Here is a 21,421-nt window from a genome sequence, read left to right on the forward strand (position 1 = left end):
CACCACAGAGGTGGTAGCGCAGAAGAGCAAGGTGGAGGGGTGAAGAAGAGGGTGGGGGTCCAGTAGCAGTGGGAGGCATAATGGTGGTGGGGCATCAGCAACAATGGGTCTGTCAGCTAAGCCACAGCAAAGCTCTCTTGAAAGATGGGCCAACCCTGTGCTCTGTAAATTATTTGGAAGCTTCTGCTATTTATATGAAACTGCCTTGAAAGCGGGGGCGTCAGCATATAAGTCATCTAAATAAACACAAAAAGTGAAATGGGTCTAAGATTGTGTTCATGTCAGCACAGCTGCTGTTCCATGATGGCCACAACGGGGATGGGGTGGGTGGGATAGAAGTACAAACTAAAAGGGGGAAAGGTGTTTCATTAGCTAATTTATTTTGCTGGTGGGGCAGGAGAGAAGGGGAATGAATGGAGAACTCAATCCAGTCTGAGCAGGAATCTGCCTGGCTCAAGGCAGAGGGAGACACACCTGGCAGAACCACTCCAGGGACCAGGTGAGCCTCATCAAACGCAGCCATTTTGCACACCTGTAAATTGCTTGAAAGCTGATAAATCACCCCTCAAGCGCCAGTTAATCAAACGCTGATGCTTATCTCTCACTGGATGGTTGAGAGAGGGAATTCCTGACACCATCTTCCTCCTCCTCCTGCTGCTGCTGCTGATGTTCATGGATTTGTAATCATTGAGTTAAATGATATGCTGATCTGTTCTGAAACCACTCTGTGTCCTCTGTCAAAGTGTGATATGGCAGAGGAACCTGCTGGGCAATTTTAATCCCCTTTCCCCAGTGGCTTCCTCCTCTTTCACCCCCTCTTCCATATTCTGAGGGGAAAGAAGCCTACATGAAACTTTGCCCTCTTTTATATACATTGAAAGGTATGTGGCTGTCCTGCCCCGCCCCACACCACCCTGGTGCTCCCCAGTGGGACCAGAGCTAAGCTCCTGCTTGAGTGTATGACCACACCTCTTGCCGTTTACCAATTGAACTGGTGATTATTGAACAGGCAACTAAGACCTGGGAGACCAGGATTCAAATCCCCACTCAACCATAAGCTCACTGAGTGACCTTGGGGGCCAGTTACAGCCTCTCATCCTAACATACCTCACAGGCTCATTGTGGGGATTTAATGAGGAGTGGGAGAAACATATATGCCACCTTAAACGCTGTAGAGGAAAAGGAGGGATTGAAACTCAATAAACAAACAAACAAACAAACCTCAATTTAAACCCTCTAATGGCTTCCCCTGGCAGTGTCATAAAAGTATTGTTACAAAAGCCCAGCGCCTGTCCCTCTCTCTGCCAAGCCATGGCCAGTGGCGAAGCTGCGTGCTCCAGCACCAGGGGCAGAGAGCAAGCGGGGGTTTGGCTGGTGCGCGTCCTGGGGGCGTGGTGTGTGCCCTGGGGGTGTGGTGCCCAACGCAGTAGGGGAGGTGCACGGCACGTGTCCAGGGGGACAGCCGCAATGGTACCCCCCTCCTCGATGGTGCCGGGGGCAGTGCACTCCCCTGCTCTCCCCGTTCCTCCACCAGTGGCCATGGCAAGAGTGCATGGGATCTCAGGCACCCACACGGGGTCTGTGTACCTTTAGAAGACACAGCGGAGGCTGTTGTGCTTTAAGTAATAGGGTTTATTTGCCTATTTGCACCTTCCATCTGCATGGAGGGAGTCCAGATCTTACAGTATGGCCCAAAGCACTGCAGGCTTCCTTCTGCCTCACCAAGATGGACCTCCCACTTCTTCCTCTTTCTTCTTCCCAGAAGCACCTTGCTCTCCCCCAGAGCAATTACCCTGGCAACCTTTCAAACCCTTGTCCCTGTTCACATCTCAGGCCAGTTCTCTTGCATTGGCAACTACCTTCAATGGGCGCTCCATGGCTCTCTATTGTTCCCTTAGCTTGGCCAGGCTGGTTTGCATAACCCAGCCCAGGAATTCCCAGTCTGGCACAGCCCTGCAGTTTATATCTTAATCCATCCCCCAATTAATCAAAAGCCTGGCATTTCTTAATTTCTAGGGTTTACCCCAAATCTCTAACACCATTAAAGAACACTGAGGGGACAATACAAAACCTTATGAGGCTCCACAGCACAATTGCTGTGGAGCCAAGCAGGAGCTATCAGTGCTACCTTCTGAAATCTATCCTGCCAGTAGCAAAGAGGGCACTGGATGACCTCCTGAACTTCCAGCCCATGGAGTCAGTCCAGCAGCAGGCCACAGTCAATGGTTTCAAAAGCCATTGGCAGGTCCATGAGAACCAACAGGATCACACTCCCCATCTCTTCTCTGATCATCCCTCAGGGCAACCAAGATGGCTTCAGTGCCAAACCCTAACAGAGAACCTTGCTGGAAATGATTCACCTAGCCATGCCTGAACTTGCAAAGCCAGCACCTTGCCGCCAAAGGGGATATATTTGCAGCTAGGAGAGAGCTGTTAACAATTTCCCAGGTACAAAGTGGGCTTCTTAAGGAAATCATGTATCTATTCATATATAGAAAATATTTATTTACCTTTCATAAAAGATCTCAAAGTGGTTTACAATAAAATTTCTAAACCCAGTGTAGCTACCAGGGCTCTTCAAACATGCTTTGTGGGAGGGATATTGCAAGAACGTATCACCTTGTTCTTGTCTGTCCCATGTTCTTTGCTAGTCCTGCTGGATATTCAAGTCCTTCTCCTGCTATGGTTCATGCCCACACAGCCACTCCAGTCAAAACAGCTACATACTTAGCCTTGTGACTTTTAGTGTTGGAACTGGGCGAACTCTTAGCTGCTGCCTCCAGTGGCATTTCCACAGCTCTCCTTGACTCTTGGAGGTCTCCTTTGGGGCACTCCAGCCAGAACAGCAATTGGACCCATACCACGGGCAAATGAACCACGGCAGTAAAATTTGCAAGCCGTATCCCTCCCTCACCCACCCACCCACCGCACAAGCAACAAACGCAATATCTCTGCCCCACTCACATGCCCAACAACTAGGTGCGTAAGATACATTTAAGTTGTTGGTGCTGTTCCTCTCCCTACATGCACATCAGCCCCTTCTTTCTCCTGCCACAGGCACCCCTCCTCCTTTGAGCACACAATTTAAATCCTGTAGAAAAATATGTTTATTCTATGCCTGCGCTTCCAGTCCAAGAAAGAGTTGTGGAAATCAACAGCTGGTCTCAGGACTGCTGGCCCCCAAGAAGAATCTGTGCAAGGCCCAGATGCACACACACACACAAAAAAAAACATCTTAAGTACCTGAGCAATAATCATCACTACTGAGTGGCTGTGAAGAGGCATCACCTGAAATCCCAAAGGCATCCGCTCTGTCGCTAACACCGCATGGACATCCAGAGATGTCCTGATGTGATTTTAATCTAACCACCTCTCATTGTGAGACCGACACTTTTGATGGGTGCTTCTTCTGGGTTAAATTAATTCAGGTAATTTGGATTTATTGCCATGTCTCTTGCCTGCAGAGCCCTCGCTGTGCGTTTCCTGGGCAAGGTGTGGTTTGGCAAAATTAGTCGGAGTCGCACCAATTTGCGCTTGTTTAACTACAGCTTCCTCCCCCACTGCTATTTGTTTATCTCGCATTTATTACCCACCTCCAAATCCAAGTTAAGCACTCAAGGGCTTTTTCTAGTCGCGCTAATGGAGGAGAAGAGATGCATCATTTGTGAATAATGTATTATGATGATACAATTTGGGTCTCTTAGCTCTAACCACAAAGTCCCGCCTTACATTATTTATAATTTACACACACCTTCGTAACATTTATATGTAAATATTTAATGCCCAAAGCAAGTTAACTCTTTGTTCTTTTTAATCCAAAAGTTAGAACAAGTGCAAGTAAAGAGGGCCATTGTTGATTGTGGGGAGAGGGTAAATTAATCTCTGAATGAAGCACTGTGCATCAATAAACTGATTCATTTCAATTACAGTCTTGAGTCTGTGGTCTTTTATCACCTACCCCAGGGGTTGCTAAAGTGTACTTTCAGACCCAGAGCAGACCACCAAATTAAAATGGAGGAAAGGGTTGGATTGGATTGTCCTTTGTCTTTTAATCACTTGGATAATTGAAAACCAGCCTTCTGCAAACTTTGTTTTTAAGAAATGGAACTACATCAAAACCAAAGTGCATCCAGTCCTTCAAATGTCTTTTCATAGCAGAAAAGTTGGTGCGCTACTGAACTCTGGAAGGAAAGTATTCTTTGAAAAAAACTGCAATGGAGGAGATCACAAGAGCTTTTACTGAAATGCCTGCACCATCTTCTTCACAATAGTGAAAGCTGAAAATAAGCCTGAAAAAATGTATTTGAGCATTGTTTAAAGTGTGCTTCAGTAGGCAAAGCCAGGCAGTTGTGCATGGAGAATGCAGCTGAGGGAAATACTTTTTTTCCTAAGAACAAACTATAGAGAAATGAAGCAAAGGCACCTATTTATACATAAAAGATATTGGCATAAAGACAAGGAGACCTGAAGTTCCATCTCAGACTATGGAGGTTTGCTTCAGGGCCATTTCTAGGAAATACAACAATGACAGAATTGTGTCAAGGATCATGTAAAATTCAGCAAGGAAATGGTTTGCTCCTGAGTTGAGCAATGAAACCACAGGAAGGTAATATCCTAATGCCATCCTACAAATCTATGGTGCTACCGCATTCCTCGAGGAAGGATTTCTGGCAAGCGATGGGTCGCACCTCACTGTATTTGGCAAAAATGTGTTTGCTAAGAGTCTTGCGAACCTGATCAGAAGAGCTTTAAGCTAAACCCTGAGGGTGAGGGAGACAATATTACAGATAACAGATGAATACCTGGTACTCGGGACAATAGCTTCACTGATGTACAGGAAACTGATATGGTGCTCCAGAAACTTGTTAAAGAACAGGAAACTACAAGGAGGACAGAGGGAACAACTCATGGTTTCAGTTGTCTCTATACTAATACACAGAGTATGGAAGACAAGCAAGACAAATTTGAGCTCTTAATATAGGATGGCAAACACGACCTAATAAGTTTTACAGAAACCTGGTGGGATGAGACTCATGACTGGGATATAGAAATTAAGGGTTATAACCTGTTCAAAAGGAATAGACTAAATAGAAAATGAGTAGGAGGAGCATTATATGTAAATGATGTGTACACTTGTGAAGATCCATGACCTGAAGAAAGGGAGGCAGATTGAATATATATGTACAAATTGGAGGATAGGGAAACAACAGTGGCCTTACTGTGGGTTTCTGTATATCAATGCCAGGAAAGGTTCTAGAACAGCCAGTCTGTGAGCACTTAGAAAAGGATGTTGTGGTTACTAAGACCCAGTATGGGTTTCTCAAAAACATGTCATGCCAGGCGAATCTCATTTTTCTTTTCTTTTCTTTTTTTGGGGATAGAGTTACAAGCTTGGTGGATCAGGATAAAGCTGTGGACCTAGTGTATCTTGATTTCAGTAAGGTTTTTGACAAACTCCCCCGTCATGATATTCCTGTGGAGAAGCTGGTAAAATGTGGACTATAAAAGTTAACTGTTGGGTGGATTTGTTGCTGGTTGACTGACCAAACCCAAGATACCCCCCTTCTGTTTCCTTCCATTGCCCACCTTCAGTGAGGAAGATCAGGACTCTTGGAGTTATTACTTTATTATACAAAAAGCATTTGCTCCGGTCGTTTTAAAAATTATGGCACTGTAATTGGAGTTCGCATCCCCCCAGTCACAGCAGGCTCCGAGCCAAAGGAGATGTTGATCTGATAAACATTTAGAAAGACAACGGCGTCCGAGACCCAGGAATTGAGTTATCTTTGTTTCTGACAACTTTCTGACTAACAGCCCACCTTGGCAAGCAGGGGTCCCTTCCTTTGACTTGGGTTTGTCTGATACAATTAGAGACTGGCGGAATTAAATGGCCTGCAAGGAGGGAGGCTCCCCGAGGGTGGGGGGCAAAATGCCTGAAGCAATCTCCTCGCGGAGCAGACAAGTGACACTGGCTGGTGGATCAATATTGTCTGTGTTATTAATATCAAAAGCATATTTACTTTGTTTTCGCTTGCCTGGCCATCGTCCAATTCAGGGCCATGGCTGGCCCGAGCCATTTGCGTGCGCCATAATTTACTTTGCTGCGTTTTTAAGGTATTGTTTTGTCAGGGCCAATAACTGTGATGTTATAAATGATCCCACAGTCTCTCACTCCCTCTTAAGGGTAGATGCAGCAAAATTAATTTCTAAAAGTTTCATATCAATTACTCCCGTCCTTGAGTTATGCACAGGGACAAAAGCGCAGGAGGCTTCAAGGCATGGAGGGAACAGTACGAAGCCGCTTAAGGACCAGCTTGGGCATTTGACTGTCCCCTAATAAATGCATCAAATTAAACAACACTTGAGCCAAATAAATATTGGCCACTTAGCAAAACGAAACAAAAAAAAAAAAAACCCCACAGCATTGATTTTTATGGTGAGCAACATTTACATAATAAACCACTTGAGCAGAGAACCTGTCAGATCATGAGCAGATGCCTTGTGGAATTGCCACAACAGCTGGTGTCACTCCAAGAGGACTTGCTGGATTTCAAAGGAAAGAAAAGATGCAGATGGGAGAATCCCCCGACTTCTTCGACTCCTGCTTGAAGAAGGAGGAGTGCTTTTCAGCTGGGAGGAGGGCTCTGGCATCCTTGATGGGGAACACCAGCTCGGGGAAGCCGTGTCTCTCCCCTCCTCTCATAAGACTAGCACTCATGGGCATCCAATGAAGCTGTATGCTGGAAGATTCAGGACAGATAAAAAGAAGGATTTGTTACACAGCACAGAGTTAAACTATGGAACTCACTCCCACAGGAGGCAGCGATGGCCACCAATCTAGACAGTTTTATGTGACGATTAGACAAATTCATGGAGGATGAGAGGGCTATCGATGGCTACTAGCCAAGATGGCTATGTGTTGCCCCTACAGTCGGTGGCAGCAATGCTTTTGAATACCAGATGCTGGGAACCACGGGAAAGGAGAGTGCTCTTGTGCTCAGGTCCTGATTGTGGGTTTTCCGCAGACATCTGGTTGGCCAGTGTGGGAACAAGATGCTAGACCAGGTGGGGTCTTCTTCTGTTCCTCTTATCTTCTTATACCATGGTCAGTTCCTGGGGTGCCGCTCCTTCTGCCTTTGGTGATGCTGCTGGGAGCGGGACACAGAGTGGGTGCCTCTGCCTGCCTCCAGCACTCCCCTCCCAAAAGCCAGTCAGTCAGGGACCCCTGGGTGGCAATTTCCAGAGGGCAGCTCCTGCTGACTGGGGGAGGGGTGATTAAACAGAGCCTGAATTCTCGGCTTTGCAAAAGCTCTGCGTCTATTTTCGGGGGGCGGGGGGAAGGGGCGGCGACTGAGATGGCAGCCTTCGATCCCTTCCAAACGGCCTGGCAGTGCAATCTCCTTTCCCAGGGACTGCCTGTGGCTGCCTCTTTCCAGCAGGCCCTGACATATGGAAATGCCTTGTATTCCTATTGATTAGACACTTAAGCATTCTCTGTGTTAATTATCTTATATTTATATTCTGTGGGGAGGAGGAAGAAAACCGATGCTTGCATCACTCACCCTGCAGACAGGCCCTCACAGGGCCAAACTCTTTTTGAATGCAAATGCTGCCAAGGTGAAGAATGGGAAAGGCAGAAAGGCAGCGTAGCTGCAGTTGCAAGGAAATGGCTCCCCTGGGGCTTAATGCCATTCTGCATCCCATGGGGCTTCTGCCATGGGGCAACATTGATTCCCTCCCCCCCATGTATTTGTGAAGTGCCCCAAACCTGGGCACAGAATTCCAGGGAACCCCATTACTGCCATCCCTGGACATACTCACTCAGTGTAAGGTCCTGTAGGACTAACAGAGGCAGAGAAATATTTTGGATAACCATGTCTGGAGGTGGCAGGACCAAAGCTGGGGAGGGGAGAGAAATTTGATCCACTTTGCGTGAACTGCCCTAGTGTTAGGTTTCTGTTATGCCACTGTGCAGTGCTTGGAATCACAAGATTCTGTTTACATTCCAGACTGTCGGAAGTCTCACGGGAGATAGCAGGCGGATGTTGATGTTACTGGTTTCCTGTTTTTTTGTTCCAGTTGGTTCTCTGTCTTTCACAGAGAGGCGATGCATATTCTTTTCTGTCCTGCGTAGTTAGAAATAAAATGTAGCAATGTATTTCTCGCTCTTCTGCTACTGTTTGGATACTCTGCATAATGGGGACATGCCTGGAGCCTCATCAAAGGCCTAGGTCGTTAATCACCGTAGGCGGAGATTCCGAAGACTCGACCGGTGGAGTAGAGTTCTGACACCTAATTCCCACCTTCTCAGTAAATATGTGGACAGCAACACAGCTGTTCTTTGAAATTCTCTCTTCTCTGAATTTTGCAAATGTAGTTTCTCCAGCCAGGGGATGTTTATGGAAAGGTACGTAGTAGGATAAAACGTGTGTTAAAAAAGCACAGATGCATGAAAATAACTTCCAAAAATACATTGTATGAGGGGAAATCACTTTGTACGACATGTGTATACTAGGCACAATGGCATACAAAATTGTGAATCTTAGGAGAAGTTCACACTAAAATGCTGATGAATTTTCATGAGGACTTTTAAAAATAAAACACACACACAAACCCATTTGGAAATAGAAAATACTGAGGATCATCTAGTCCAACCCCCTGCAATGCAGGAATATAAGCTGTCCCATAAGAGAATCAAACCTGCAGCCTTGGTGTTAGCAGCACCATGCTCTAACCACCTGAGCTATCCAGTTGGTTGTTTTATTTATTGCATTTCTACCCCACCTTTTTTTCTGCAAGGACCTCAAGGTGGTGTACATGGTTCTCCCCCTACTCATTTAATCCCCACAACGACCCTATGAGGTAGGTTAGGCTGAGAGGCAATGACAGGCCCAAGGTCACCCAGTGAGCATACTGGCCAAGTGTGGATTTGAACCCTGGTCTCTCCCAGGTCGTGGTCTGACATTGCACCATGCTGGCTCTCAGTTTGGCCTCACAAGCCACCCAGCTGCCTTTAAAATGCCTTATTGTGCCCCTCTCTCTTTTCTCCATAAATGGCCTGACATTACATTCTTCCAAGGGTTTCAAGGTGACATGTGCACACGTATACAAACACACACACACACACACACACACACACGGCTTTCCCTTCCTCACCCCTATTTTCACAATGACAACCCAGTGGTGCTAAAACAGGGCTAAGCGTCTCCTGCCCCCTCTGGGTGTAATTATATTGTGGGAGCGATCCACTTGCACCAGCACAACAAATCCACATTGAAAATAAGAGCTGTTTGACAGCGGAACAGACAACCTCAGCAGAGGATGGACTTTCCTTCATTGGAGGTTTTGAAGCAGAGGTTGGGTGGCCATCTGCCAGAGATTCTTGAGCTGTGATTCCTGCATTGCAAAGGGTTGGGCTAGATGACCCTTGGGGTTCCTTCCAACTATGACTCTATGAAAAAGAATCAGGCTTTCTGCTGCTTGGAAAGCAATGGGGAAAGGCATTCAGTTGTGTGGGATGAACTGGTGATTAATGGCATGATGTTTAAACTCCTTGCAAGCAAGCTGGGGATGGGTGCAGAACAAAGGCTCCCCCTGCTCCCACAAACCTATCAAGGCAAATAGCTATAACCTCACCTCTTTGTCAGCCTGCTGCCAGCAAATCAGGATGACGGATCAATTAACAGGTTGTCTGGAGGGACCCTAAGAGAGACTGACTGGCCCAATGTCCCCCCTTTGTGGCTGAGCTGGGAAACTGCAGGCCCTCCACCAGGGGGCTTAAGCAGAAGGTGACCAATGGTTCATCCAGCCCTGGGCAATGGGTGGGAATGGCTTGAGATTTAGCCTCATGCACAAAAGTTCAGACTGCAGTTTTGCCTGCCAGGGCCAGCCTGCCCATGAGGCAGACTGAGGCAGCTGCCTCGGGCGAGAGAATCCCATGGGACAGTGCCCCTATAGGCAACCCGCCTGCCCCTGCTGCCACCTCTGGAGAAGAAAGGAGAAGAAAAGGCTTCTTGAGATCTCATGATCACTGTGTGGCCCTGATAAGCAAGGCTTCAATGTGGGGGTGGAGGGCAGGGGGGAGCAGCAGGGGGTCACCTTCCCATTTCGCCTCGGGCGGCGAAATGGGTTGGACCACCCTTGTTGCTGGCTACCAGTCTCCTAAGCAGGAAAGACCCTGTGTTTCAAGTAAGTCCTGGGTCTTTTGATGGAGGCTGCTCCCCATAAATTGCCTAGATCAGGTTAAGTAATGCTCCCCTGCCCCCTTCTCCAGCTTGCAATTTCCCTTCCTGATGTCCCAAATTTTGGTTCAGCCTGCCCTATTGCAATTACAGCATAGCTGCTGCATTGGTATAAATCTAATCGACTTTTTGGCCTTGTCAGATTAAAACCTACCTCTCAGCCCACTGCAGTCCTCTAGATCTCCTTAAATCTGTACTTGGCTGAGGATTTATGGCCAGGAATTGCATTTTGCAAAATGATTAAAGTTACCAAACAGCCATAAAAAGTTGCAGCGGCAAATATCATTTTTTTGAAAGCCTGCTTAATTTATAAGAGGTGGAAGGTTTATTGTCATTTAGAGTCCACAGTGATGCAGCAATTTCACATCCCGCTGGTGCTTGTACATAGACGGCAGCTGGCTCATTGGTGAGTTTTGCATGTTTTAAAGTACCAAGTTTGGATCTGGGGCTGCCTGCAGAAGCAGGGAAATGTGGGGATCAGTCACAGCCCAGCGTTCTGCTCCTGGTGAGGCTCAGCCCAGTTCCTTTCCACAAGCAGGAAGGGTGGGTGAGTGGACAGATGGACGGGCTTTCTGGCAAGGGGATGCAGGCAGCTGAGTGAGCCCTCCTGTCCTGACTGAGCCCACCCCCCATGAGAGCTGCCAAGGGTGTTTGGTTTCCCCCCTCATTAGCACATCTTTAGGGTTTGCATTTACCTGATGTGGTTCTCCTTCAGATTTTGATTTCCATAATTCTGATGCAGTCAGGTGAGAGGGAGGACCCACTGGCGCCCTTTAAGCATCCCAGATCTTGTGCCTCTTGGCTTGCTGGCTGTTTAACAGGGAAAGTGCTTATCCCAGCTGCATCCATGCACGAAATCCGCACTCGGCACTTGTCTGCCAATTATTCTTAATTGGCTGGGACAACAGAACGGTCCGACTTGCTTGGGACCCGGATCCTGCAATTTGCTTAGGGCAGATTTCACTATGTGTGCTGAATTTTGAAATTCCTTAAATCATTAGTATTTTAGGAGGGAGAGTAGCGAAGCATTGCAAATGCGCACAACACCTGAACTCAGAAATGTGCTCCTTGCTCTCCAGGAACATTTATTCCAAAGTAATCTGCTGCCACAACTACACCTGTTTGCTTTCAGGAAGACTGTCGCCTTTAAGATGTGGGCACGTTCATTTCAATGAGTCTACAGTGAGTATGTCTAACAATGGTTATCACCTGTCTGAATATAATTTATACATCTTTTTGCTTTTGCTTTTTTAATAGGCTGCTTTTCGAACAGAAGGCTTCACAAGGTGGTTTACAAAAATATGCACCAACAAATAAGCCATAATGCAGTTTTAAAACAAGATGAAAACAGACATTCCATGACATTTGTAACATACAAAATACTACTAAACTCACCATATGCTGAGAGTGCTCAGGCCAAAATTCCAAAAACAACTCTGAAGTGAAGGAGAATGTTGAGAAATGTGGTGTTTGTGTGGACACTGGCAATTTTGAAGAACACGACCCACCATTTAAAGGTCTTCAATGAACTAGGAGACCTGGAATTTTTTTTAAATTTTTTTTGTTATATGGTGGGACTTCATTTCTTACACTTTAGGTACAAATTCTCAACCTGCACCAATGAAGGAAATTTGTTTTATCTTGATGGACCCTTTTCCTGAACATACAATGCGAAAAATACTTTGATATTCGACTCCTGGAATGGCTGCTTTTTTATTGATTAAATAAAGTTGATTGCTCAAAAATAATAATAAGAATTTTGGAAAGCTTTTCTGACCCTTTGGACACCTCACATGCTATCGTAACCAGATGTTGCATGGTGGTTCCTGAGATCAAGGAGCAGGTTTTTGCCTGTCTTTCCATACAGCTGGATTCCATTTTGAATCGTGACGGAGGGATGAACTTTTCAAAACCCCTGATTTTAACCCTGGATTTTAAAAAATAAAAATAAAAATGGGGGGGTGTCCTTAGAATTCCTGAGCTGTGCCAAATGTGAGGCTGCTGGTGTTCTTATAATTACTGGGTGTTTATGGGGAGCCCCTCGGGACACGGTTTCCTGTGGGAAAACAGCATCTAAATAAATTAAATTAAAACAAAATCACCTGTGGAAATCCCAGAGCCTGTATGTGGACTACAGAAGTGGCCTGCAATTTGCTGGTGGTTGTAGAGTATCCCTTGTAGAATGCTGCTAACCCTCTGACATGGAGCGTTACATGACCTTTGGGGTCCCTTCCAACTCTACAGTTCTATGATTCTGTGGGTGCAAAGCCCTGCAGCATCCATTGTCTTCAAGGTGGGGAGGAGGAGCACAGGCCCTTGGGCTGCCCAGCCACCCTCCCCCCCCCTCTGTGCCTTCCAAAGGGGCTCCTTTTAAGGAAGGCTTCAATGTATGAAATATAAATAAGCATTAGCCGAATGAAATTAATGCTTCCAATATTGTTCTAGGTTTGTTCATATGCAGCAGCCGTTTATGAAATTGCAGGGGGATATTAGAGTTATATATTTGCAACCTGTCAACTGGCCATTCCCTCTCCCTTCTCACTGCTCCGTACAGGAGGGGAGCTCTTTTAGGATAACATCAACCTTGGTGAAATACATCATGTTTCACTAATATATCCTCAAATGCCTGGTAAAAGGGCCTTGCCCCAACAACATATGAATATTTAAATGACAGTTAATTATTCATAGCACAGCTTTATTAATATTTGCTGCAGTGAGCCGGTGGGGCAGCACCGACGCCTCTCCCACCAGTACCACCTGCGGGGGCTGGAGGCAAAGGTGGTCCTGGGACTTGGGCGTTTCCACCCCTGGTGGGCTGGGGAGTGGGGAGGAGAATCCATTTCAGACTAGCAAAAGGACTCTGCCTGCTGGATCTGATATCTGGAGAGGTCAGCCCTAGTTCATCTGAATGCCCCCTCCCTTCCTCCTCTAAGAAAGGGTCCATATTAGCATTTCCATGTGCATGGGGAGGGGGATTCAACTTTTAATTATTTAATATTGTTCAATTTCCTTTGCAGACTGCCATCTTGTTTTACGAAATGAATAGTGGGTGTAAATGGCATTACAACTTTGGAATGTCATATACTGGCTATATCCCCAGATTGCAGCTGGGAGGGGGGGGGGGTCCACAGCCACTTTCTATTTTGATCTTTGCATTCCAAATAGAGGTGAAGATTTCTAGTGACTGACAACAATAAAGGCTCTCTCACCAAGGCCCTGAGAACCGTCCCTGGAACTTGATTGGCACTTTCATTCCACGTCTCCACCCCTGTGGTCCTACACAGGACACTCCCCTGGTGAGGATCAGATTTCAGTGGGGAATTGTGCATCTCACACACAGCTCTGTCAGCAGGTTGCAGGCAACTTTCCACTGTCCTTTGAAACCTGGGTGGCTTTAAAGGAGGACTGGAAAGATTCGTGGAGGAGGATGAAGCTATCCATGGCTACTAGCCACGATGGCTATGCTCTGCCACCGCTGTTAGAGGCAGTCATGATTCTGAAGATCAGTTGCTGGAAACCACAGGAAAAGACTGTTGCTCTTCTGCTATGGCCCTCCTTGAGGGTTTCCCACAGGCATCTGGTTGGCCCCTGTGAGGACAACGTGCTGGACTAGATGGGCCGTTGGCCTGACCCAGCAGCTGTGCTCTTCTTCTCATGTTCTTATGACCCACATGATACACCGAGGAGCAAGGAGGCCATGAGCCCACTAATTGCCCAAGCAATTCTTTGTGTCAACCTCCTCCTCATTTCCCCTGGACTGGCATTTCTGTGGCTGAATCCCACTGGGAGGGAGGGCCGCCTGCCACGCTTCCCAGGCGCATCCGAGGAGTTTAGCCTGCAGCACTTGGATAGTTGAAAATTCAAGATCCGTGTTGACTGCCTAGGAGGCCACCGCACAGGACTCAGCCATTTTGCAATTGCACCTCATTAGACATGTTTGGGGGTTTATGAGGGAGCTGCAAGTATAAATATTATATTTGCCTCCAGGTTATCTTTAAAAATGGATTTCTCTCCTCCTCCTCCTCCTCTCTCCCCTCCCCCCTCTGTTTTTGTTGTAGCTTGTCAGCCCCTCTATCCAGCAAGTTCCCATCTTCAGGGCACTGCAGCAGCACAGCGTTCAAGCACCAGGCACCCTCTCGTCAAGGGCTGATTAGCCGGGTGATGCCCTGCCAATTAGGCCAGACTGCAGCCAGAGACAGCAAGCAGGGGAAAGTCACCCTCAACCAAGGAGGAGGAGGAGAAGCAGCTCCAGCTCGTCCTTGCTGTGCGAAAGCAAGGTGGACATCCAGGCTGGGAAAATCACCCGGGGCTTCTCTGTGCTCTGAGACAATGAGTTTCTGACGAGAGGGAAGCAGAGATGCCTTTTGTTGGTGTTGCTGAATCAGGGAATTGAGCTTGTGCATCTCCCACCTACTGGCCATTTACCTAGATGAGGCTCTCGGCCTGCATTCTTCCCGAGATCTTTCCATGCCATTCCTCAAAACTCTACTCTCCTCATTTGCCCTCCCTAGCAGGAAAGGCTCAGGGGATATTGTGGAGCCAGGAACACCAGAAAGATTGGCAAAATGCTCTCCTGCTCCTCCACCTGGAAGGTGGAAACCTCTCACATGTAGCCAGCAAAGGCTTCGGCCCCCATTCTTCCCTGCCCCCCCCCCCCCCGGTCAAACAAGCCAAGACCCCTCTCCTTTCAGTGTCCTGGAAAGATAAAAGGAAAGAATCCTAGAAACTACTGAAGTTGGGGGTGGATTGGTTGGTCACTGCCAGATGAATGAAAAGGCGCCCCACACCTTGGGGAGTTGGCAGGACATGTTTGGGGTCTTGCATTTGATCAAGCCGAGCAGTTTTTCAGATGATTCTTAGCATAAAATGCCAAGAGGAAGGCGCTCCATTTGTTTCTTTAAAAAAAATAAAATCAATGAGATGAAACATTCCCTCTAGACCTATAATATTTATTTCAATGTTCTGTCAATAAATATAACAAGGTTAGCTTTCTATCAGGTTAGCTGGAAAAATCACTGAAGAGAAGTTCCATTTGTTAGACTTGATTACAAAAAGCAATCAATAAGGAAGAAATTGCCCCCTACTGCTATTAAAAAAAAAAAAGATGAAGGGTTCCATGGACCCATTCTGGGGTAGATATTGTTACATTCTACCCCACTCTCCAGCTGTGTGAGACTTCAGGGGTACCACACACCTACCCTGGTTCGGTTTCCTTGGAATGAAAGTCAGTGGAGACTGCGGTGTCTTTAGGATATATGCAAAGATATACACAACCTGAGAAGAAGATGGGGGGTGGCTGACAGCATTGACACCCCAGCAGATCTTGTGTCTCCATTAATCACAGCTTTGGATCCATCACAGATCAAGCATGGCTCTGTGCCTCCAACTTCCAGCTTGCTTCCAGTTCAGACACACCACACTGACTATTGTTCTCCTACCTAGCAGTTAGGTGATGGGGTTGAGGAAAGGCACATCCATTAGCCTAGAGGACACCATCACTTACAGTGGTAGTATGTCTTGCAACCTAGTTCATTCTTTTGGGAGGCTGACAAGGACACTTAAGTGGTGCTGGAGAGCAGGTGAGGAGGAGGACAGGCTGCCACCACCACCGAGACCCAGTCTCCTATGACACGTCAGCTCTGAGGTGCAGGCAGAGAGCAGGGCTGCCCTGGGTGGGAAGAAAGAGGAAGTGGATCAGAGTGCAAGGAGTCTTGATTTATTTATTTTTAAGTGCTTTGTGCATCCGGGTCTAATCTTGCCCCTTTCTAAAATTTGTTTATTGGTGTGTGTTTTTCCTTTTGTGAATCTACCAAATAATAAAACAAAATAAGATCAGGATTCAGAGGTTTTCTCAGGACAGTGGAGGGTGTGTGTGATGGGTCCCATTGGTGAAGTGATGATGACACTCTCCCTTCTTCAGATAGGAAATGCTCTCCTGTGGGGGACAAAAATGAGAGGTCGAGGAGGATCAGTTGTGAGGGGTGAGAAATGCCCCAATTTTCATCTGAGGAAGGCTGAAGGATATGTACATGTTGGATGTCCAAAATCCCCTCCCTGCCTTTCAGTTTCACCTGCAGGAATGGGGAAGAGTGGCCCACTCACTGCAAGTCCTCAGGTGCTGAGCAGGGAAGAGCTTGTGAGATGGAGGGTTGTTGTGCAGAAAATTAACACCCCAGTTAAGCATTTAGAGGCCTTTGTAATTATTCACTGTGTTGCACAACTGTCTCCTGCTTCAGAAGGAAAATGAAAGTACAAGTTTGGGAGGAAATCACAGGTGGGCATTTCTGGGGCCATCTGAGACTTGCCATTGCCCAAATAACCAGGCCCAACACACGCCTTCTGGCAGGTGAGCTCTCCTCACACCAATGTGGGTTGTGTTGGGGCAGGGGGGCATTGCCCCAGAGAGGCACCTCACTCATTAATTTATTTATTTGTGTACATATTTCCCCCCCCCCCATGCAAATGGTTACTGCAAAGCAGGTTCCAATAAGGGGAGGGGAGACTTGTGTGTTTCCCATGGGGTAGGGAGGCTGCTTTCACACATATCCTTTCCTCAGGGCCTCTGCAAGGGAACAGGTAGCTAGGAAGAACTGTGATGGGTTCCCCGCCTTTGGGGTCCAGGTCAAGTGAGAAGGGGGTTGCTAGTTACAAATGCCATTAGCTTGAGGATTACATTGGGGTCTTAACTGGCCTTTGGGGAAGCTTTATTCACCCTTAATTTCATTTCTTATGTTTTAAACGTATTGTTAATTGTTGAACGTTAGTGCTATAGCCATATTAGGATTTCAATTATGCATTGTAATTATTGTATGGCTGAGTTTAGACTTCTGTGGAAATGCAGCTTGTAACTAAGCTGGCTGAGAAATCTAGTATTACTGGACTAGTATAAATATACCTTCTCAACTCCAGGCAGCACTAGATGGTGGTGATTTGGGTCCATTTCAACCTGACCTCAGGCCTGGGTTTGGGATAGGAACAACCTTGGCTGTATGGCGGTCACTTAGGTCAAAGAATGGCTGGGGAGGGGAGATGGGGCTTTCTTACTGGTTCTTAGAGGCTTTGGATACCATCAGTCATGGTATCCTTCAGGGCCAACTGGCTGAATTGGGCTTTGGGTGGGGGGTAGACATAGTATTGCATTGCCTCCAGCCTTCCTTAGCTGTTGATCTCCCACAAGGGGCTGCTGGTGACAGAAGGGTCTGAGTGTGGCCTTCTGTGCCAGCCTGTGGACTTTGGCCCACAAGGTGTTTCAAGGTTCCTTCTTATCCACTCCGTTATTCAAAAACTGCATGAGGCAGCTAGGAAACATTCTTCAGAGGACTCGTGGTCATCCATATGCAGATGGCACACACAGTTCTTTCTCCACCCGCTCATCCCAGGGCTGTGGAACTCTTGAACAAATGACTAGAAGTGATTTGGGGGAGGAATAAAGGTGAACAAGCAGAGCTCAATCCAGCTAAGAACACAAGAAGAGCTTGCTGGATCAAGCCAATGGCCCACCCATGAAGGTATGTTCTGTTGGCTGAAGAACTGGTGGGTTCAATGCCAATGTTTTGCAAGGAGTTTGCTGGCGTGGGTCATGCCAGACAATCAAAGAATCATGGAATTGTAGAGTCGGAAGGGACTGAAGGGACTGCCATTAGTCCAACTCCCGGCAATGAAGGAATCACAACTAAAAACAACAACAACCCTGACAGATGGCCATCCAACCTCTGCTTTGAAACCTCCAAGGAAGGAGAGTCCACCACCTTCCAAGGGAATCTCTTCCACTCTTGAACAGCTCTTACCATCCGAAAGTTTGTCAGAATTTCCTTTCTTGTCATTTGAATCCATTGGTTGGGATCCCCTCTTCTGGAGGAGCAGACAACAAGCTTGCTCCATCCTCCATGAGACAGCCCTTCAGATCTTTAAAGGTGGCTATCATACCCTTCTCAGTCTTCTCTTCTCCAGGCTAAACAGACCCAACTTTCTCAACCACTCCACTTCATAAGGCTTGGTTTCCTGACCCTTGGTCATTGTGGTTGCCCTTCTCTTCACACCTTCCAGCTCTGGATCAAACATCTTGGGTGATTTGTCTCCCTATCTGGAGTGCTGCTTTCTGTGTATGATTGAGATGTCTGATTCTTTCTCTCCCTGCCCCCCTCCACTTTCCAAAGCATGAGTTCCAGTTTTGCTGTGGCCTGAACTCTAAGCAAATGCACCCCACATTCACGGGGGACGCACCAGCCATGGCCCAAATCACAGTGAGCCGAGTGCTTCTCAAAGTGAGATCTCTGCTCCTGCCGCCACTTTCAAAAGCCAACCGTTGGGCCAGCAGCCACACAAGTGAGCCTTATTTATAGCCCTCCCCTGTCTGGCTCATTTCCTCCAACTTCCCCACCAAACGATCTGAATAGAAATGACACTATTGACTATCTGGGCAACAATAAAGCCCTTATAGAAATAAGATTTTTATAGTTTCAAGACTGCAGGCCTGAAGAGCATATGAATTACAGGAGGAAAGGGAACTCCAGCTGAGCCCATTTGAAGCGACCCCCTTTTGCTGGGCTTCTGCTCAGATGATGGCTTCTTGGGCTTGCTTGGTTTTTACAGCTTCCATTTAGCCTCTTGCAGAAGCTACACGTCAATAAATAGACTACCTTGCATAGCTTAATACTGAGGTACAGCAACCAAGGGGTGATGGGGCCTCAATTTAATGCTGGTTAGCAAAAGAGGAGTGAAATGCAATCCCATCTCCCCCTCCAAAAATAGAACAGACCATTTAAAATATCTTTGCATTTTCAGCTCGCCAACTGTTTTGCTATCTTAACGTAGGAGGGGTCTTAATTAGCTTGGGTAGGAGGGCTCTTTAACTGTTTGCAGGGTGCAATTTCACCATGTGGGTGTGAGAGAGCAGCACGGGGGGGGGGCTCCCTTCCTAGATGCAGGAATCCATATCAATCTTTCTAAACCATCTCAGTGCTTCTAGCACAATCTGGTGCATGTCTGCTCATATTTAAGTCCCTTTGTGTTCAATCGGGCTTTCTGCTGGATCAGGCCAATGACCCATCTGGTCCACCATCCTGTCCTCACAGTGCCCAACCAGATGCCTGTGGGAAACCCACAAGCAGGATTCGAGAACCAGAGCAACTCTCCCCTTCTGTGGTTTCCAGCAACTGGCATTCAGAAGCACTGGTGCCTCTGACCGTGGAGGCAGAGCACGGCCATCATGGCTAGCAGCCATTGACAGCTCTTTCCTCCTCCATGAATTTGTTGGATCCTCTTCTAAGGCCATCTAGGTTGGTAGCCATCACTGCCTCCTGTGGGACAGAGTTCCATAGTTTAACTATGCACTGCATGAACATTAGCCTTTAACACATTGTTACTGGACACTCCAATTTCTGTTGAGCAGTGCATGAGATTACAAGGGGTCCTGGCACTCAACCAGGGTTTGTGTTCCTTTGAGGGGAAAGGAGGTGCAGTGGAGTCTGCTGTGTCTTTGAAATATGATTTATTTACACATATTTAGACTGGGAGCTTTCAATGGAGAGAGATTTCACAGCATTCACATCTCTGGAGGAGCCCATCTTTCACAGCAGCCCAGCACTGGATTTCCAGATATCTCCATGCCCCTCCCCCAGCCTGCCAAGAAGATTCTGGCCTCCACAGCTGCTTATCCAGTCTTCCCCTTCTTCTCCAACCTCTAAACTTCAAAAGAACACATTTTTCCGGTGTGACATCACACTTCCAGTAACCTGCTACAGTGGTACCTCGGTTGTCGAATGTAACCCATTCCGGAAGACCTTTCGACTTCCGAAACATTCAAAAACTGAGGTGCAAAGGGCAGTTGGCAAAGTTAATGGAGAAAAAAGAAAAACATGCAGCGGAAGCCGTTTGACTTTCAAGGCGCGTTCAAAAACGGAAGCAATTACTTCCAGGTTTTCAGTGTTTGGGTTCCAAAACATTCAGCTTCTGAGACACTCGAAAACCAAGGTACCACCATATTTACCCAGAATTCAGGCAGAGGGTCAATGACCGGCCATTGTCCAGTAATTATACCTTGATGGACCTTCTCCCCAGGGGATTTTCTGGTTTAGTCTGCATTTTAAATTTAACCTCTGGCAACTTCCCTTCAATACCCCAAATTTTATCTAAATTATACCATCTATAGTGGTACCTCAGTTTACTAACTTAATCCGTTCCAGAAGTCCGTTCTTAAACCAAAACCATTCTTAACCCGAGGAGTCCTTTTTCTAATGAGGCCTCCCGATGCCGGTGCCCTTCCACCGTTTGGCTTCCGTTCTTAGACCAAGGTAAAGTTCACAAACTGGGACACTACTTCTAGTTTTGCAGAGTTCTTAGACCGAATAGTTCGTAAACAGGGCTGTTCTTAAACCGAGGTACTACTGTATTGAGTTCTAGCGTTCCCAAACTCTAGCAGTTATTATGGGTGCTCTTGTACCCACAAACTCTGTTACCCCAGATCTGTAAGAATACAAAGTGAAAATATGGATTTTGCTGTACTTTGCTACACATACACCCTTATCAGAGCTGGCCAAGGTTCAGTAAAGCATCATGAGAAATTATGATTTCTTCTGAGGCATGCGGGGGAATCTTACACAACTTTTCCCTAAGAGGATATTGGCACATCACATCAAAGTGTGGAGGACACATCATCCTTGCCTGTGCACACATTAAGGCCTAAGCACATTTTTTTTCAAAACTTATGCCCACCATCTACCTATTTGAAGAAGGCAGGTGTTCTTCAAATGTGGGAATGGAATCACAGAAAGAAAAAGCTCCAGGAAAGACAAGCCCCTGGAAACTGTCACATTCATAAGAATGCCAGCGGAGAATTGGCCAGCTCTGGACCTCATTTTAGATGCTTAAACTTTAATGCCTCTCTGCCGGGGCTCTGCAAAATCCCTGCTATGTTAGCAAGATGAGAACCTCAGCAATGCTTTGCAAAGGCTTTGAAACGGGGCGTGTTTGTGATACCGCCTGCAGTTGATAACAAACTTGTGTCTGAATTTAGTCTCAGCGAGGCAAGTGGCTCCTCCTGAATCCCAGGACTTGCAGACTGACTGGTGCTGCCGGCTGATGCTCCTGATTGCACCCAGCAGGGAGCCCTTCGCAGTGATGAGAGAGAAAGATCCAACCTGTCTCTGCAATCACAGCAGAGAGATTTTTACACTGCTTGA

At 46.9% G+C, this 21,421-nt stretch overlaps 2 long non-coding RNA genes across 2 annotated transcripts in view; one reads left to right on the plus strand and one right to left on the minus strand.

Annotated features, from left to right (window-relative positions):
- Positions 1–21,421, plus strand: part of LOC310683263 — a 418,618-nt gene that overhangs the window by 323,073 nt on the left and 74,124 nt on the right. The gene's annotated exons all lie outside the window — the stretch shown is intronic.
- On the minus strand, positions 5,609–8,059 carry LOC310683428. The gene is made up of 2 exons (XR_014514416.1): positions 7,822–8,059; positions 5,609–6,740 (listed from the first exon to the last, which is right to left on the minus strand). It is a non-coding gene; the product is annotated as an uncharacterized lncRNA (long non-coding RNA).

The sequence above is a fragment of the Podarcis tiliguerta genome (assembly GCF_965153285.1).
Source record: "Podarcis tiliguerta genome assembly, chromosome: 8".
In the NCBI taxonomy this organism is placed as follows: Eukaryota; Metazoa; Chordata; class Lepidosauria; order Squamata; family Lacertidae; genus Podarcis; species Podarcis tiliguerta.